The sequence below is a fragment of the Astyanax mexicanus genome, chromosome 1 (genome assembly GCF_023375975.1).
Source record: "Astyanax mexicanus isolate ESR-SI-001 chromosome 1, AstMex3_surface, whole genome shotgun sequence".
In the NCBI taxonomy this organism is placed as follows: domain Eukaryota; kingdom Metazoa; phylum Chordata; class Actinopteri; order Characiformes; family Acestrorhamphidae; genus Astyanax; species Astyanax mexicanus.
In genome coordinates, this window is record NC_064408.1 from 89,310,001 (window position 1) to 89,312,500 (window position 2,500).

A 2,500-nucleotide genomic window follows, 5' to 3' on the forward strand; every position below is an offset into this window, starting at 1 on the left:
TTGTGGCCGAGTGGTTAAGGCGATGGGCTCGAAATCCATTGGGGTCTCCCCGCGCAGGTTCGAATCCTGCCGACTACGTTCAGCCTTTACATTTTGCGTACCTTTGGTTACTCTTGCTTTGCATTTGCGTTCTTACAGAGAATGGTCAAATGACCAATTAATACAGTCTACGCTCACTCCTCTTGTGTCAGGGCGGCCGAGCGGCCTAAGGCGCAGCGTTCAGGTCACAGACTCTTCTGGAGGCGTGGGTTTAAATCCTATTTCTGACAGGTTTTATTTCGATCTTTATGCAAAGAAACTTGGAACGGAAGGCAGTGTTGTTCAATTTAGAGGGAAGGGGAAGCACAATGTCTGTAGTCGTGGCCGAGTGGGTAAGGCGATGGACTTGAAATCCATTGTGGTCTCCTTGCGTAGGTTCAGTTCCTGACGACTACTGTTAGCTGTTCTTTTTGCGTAGCTTTGGTTATTCTTGCTTTGCATTTACATTCTTTCAGAGAATGGAAAGATAACCAATTAAAATGTTCTACACACCTTCCAGTGTGTCAGGATGGCCGAGCGGTCTAAGGCGCTGCGTTCAGGTCGCAGTCTCCTCTGGAGGCGTGGGTTCGAATCCCACTTCTGACAGGTTTGTTTCAATCTTTATGCTAGGAAACCTGAATGTATTACTGGAATGAAAGGAAGTGTTGTTCAATTTAAGAAAATATAGGATGGGCAATTCCCAAAAGTTGTAGTCATGGCTCAGTTGTTAAAGTAACACACCCTAAAATGTTTGGTGTCGCCCTGCTCAGGTTCAAATCCTTTTAACTGTGTTGTTCTTTTTGTCATTAGGGCATGCCATAGTTTGCTGTGCCCAATTTGACAACAGTAACATGAAAATTCAGAGAATTTATAGGTAAGGTAGCAGTAGCAGCTTGTAGTCGTGGCTGAGTGGTTAAGGTGATGGACTAGAAATCCATTGGGGTCTCCTCGCGCAGGCTCAAATCCTGCCGACTACGTTTCGCTGTCTATTTTTGCATGACATTGGTTGTTTTTGCTTTGCATTTGCATTGTTACAGAGAATGGTCAGACGACCAATAAGAATGTTTAACGCTCTACAGCCAGTTACACACCCGAAAACGTTTGGGGTCGCCCTGCTCTGGTTCAAATCCTTTTAACTGCGTTATTCTTTTTGTCAAAGGGCAATCCTCAGTTTGCTATGCCCATTTTGACAACATTCACGTGAAAATCTTGAAAATTTAGAGGGAAAAAAGTGTCCGTAGTCTGTAGTTGTGGCCGAGTGGTTAAGGCGATGGGCTCGAAATCCATTGGGGTCTCCCCGCGCAGGTTCGAATCCTGCCGACTACGTTCAGCCTTTACATTTTGCGTACCTTTGGTTACTCTTGTTTTGCATTTGCGTTCTTACAGAGAATGGTCAAATGACCAATTAAAACAGTCTACGCTCACTCTTCTTGTGTCAGGGCGGCCGAGCGGCCTAAGGCGCACCGTTCAGGTCGCAGACTCTTCTGGAGGCGTGGGTTTGAATCCCATTTCTGACAGGTTTTAATTCGATCTTTATGCAAGAAAACTTGGAACGGAAGGCAGTGTTGTTCAATTTAGAGGGAAGGGGAAGCACAATGTCTGTAGTCGTGGCCGAGTGGGTAAGGCGATGGACTTGAAATCCATTGTGGTCTCCTTGCGTAGGTTCAGTTCCTGACGACTACTGTTAGCTGTTCTTTTTGCATAGCTTTGGTTATTCTTGCTTTGCATTTACATTCTTTCAGAGAATGGACAGATAACCAATTAAAATGTTCTACACACCTTCCAGTGTGTCAGGATGGCCGAGCGGTCTAAGGCGCTGCGTTCAGGTCGCAGTCTCCTCTGGAGGCGTGGGTTCGAATCCCACTTCTGACAGGTTTATTTCAATCTTTATGCAGGGAAACCTGAATGTATTACTGGAATGAAAGGCAGTGTTGTTCAATTCAAGAAAATATAGAATGGGCAATTCCCAAAACTTGTAAATATGGTTGAGTTGTTAAAGTAACACACCCTAAAATGTTTGGTGTCGCCCTGCTCAGGTTCAAATCCTTTTAACTGTGTTGTTCTTTTTGTCATTAGGGCATGCCATAGTTTGCTGTGCCCAATTTGACAACAGTAACATGAAAATTCAGAGAATTTATAGGTAAGGTAGCAGTAGCAGCTAGTAGTCGTGGCCGAGTGGTTAAGGCGATGGACTAGAAATCCGTTGGGGTCTCCCCACGCAGGTTCAAATCCTGCCGACTACGTTTCGCTGTCTATTTTTGCATGACATTGGTTGTTTTTGCTTTGCATTTGCATTGTTACAGAGAATGGTCAGACGACCAATAAGAATGTTTAACGCTCTACAGCCAGTTACACACCCGAAAACGTTTGGGGTCGCCCTGCTCTGGTTCAAATCCTTTTAACTGCGTTATTCTTTTTGTCACAGGGCAGTCCTTAGTTTGCTATGCCCATTTTGACAACATTCACGTGAAAATCTTGAAAA

General features: G+C 44.8%; 6 non-coding genes across 6 annotated transcripts in view; all 6 read left to right on the forward strand.

Moving 5' to 3' along the window:
* trnas-cga (transfer RNA serine (anticodon CGA)) overlaps positions 1-78 on the forward strand; it is an 82-nt gene extending 4 nt beyond the window's left edge. Inside the window, exon 1 of the tRNA in view lies at positions 1-78. This exon is cut by the window's left edge and continues 4 nt beyond it. This is a non-coding gene — a tRNA (tRNA-Ser).
* A 463-nt stretch (positions 79-541) lies between these two features.
* On the forward strand, positions 542-624 carry trnal-cag (transfer RNA leucine (anticodon CAG)). The gene has a single exon. It is a non-coding gene; the product is annotated as a tRNA-Leu (tRNA).
* A 289-nt stretch (positions 625-913) lies between these two features.
* trnas-aga (transfer RNA serine (anticodon AGA)) lies at positions 914-995 on the forward strand. The gene has a single exon. It is a non-coding gene; the product is annotated as a tRNA-Ser (tRNA).
* Positions 996-1,262: 267 nt separating this feature from the next.
* On the forward strand, positions 1,263-1,344 carry trnas-cga (transfer RNA serine (anticodon CGA)). Its single transcript has one exon. It is a non-coding gene; the product is annotated as a tRNA-Ser (tRNA).
* A 463-nt stretch (positions 1,345-1,807) lies between these two features.
* On the forward strand, positions 1,808-1,890 carry trnal-cag (transfer RNA leucine (anticodon CAG)). Its single transcript has one exon. It is a non-coding gene; the product is annotated as a tRNA-Leu (tRNA).
* A 289-nt stretch (positions 1,891-2,179) lies between these two features.
* Positions 2,180-2,261, forward strand: trnas-aga (transfer RNA serine (anticodon AGA)). The gene has a single exon. It is a non-coding gene; the product is annotated as a tRNA-Ser (tRNA).
* The last annotated feature ends 239 nt before the right edge of the window (positions 2,262-2,500 follow it).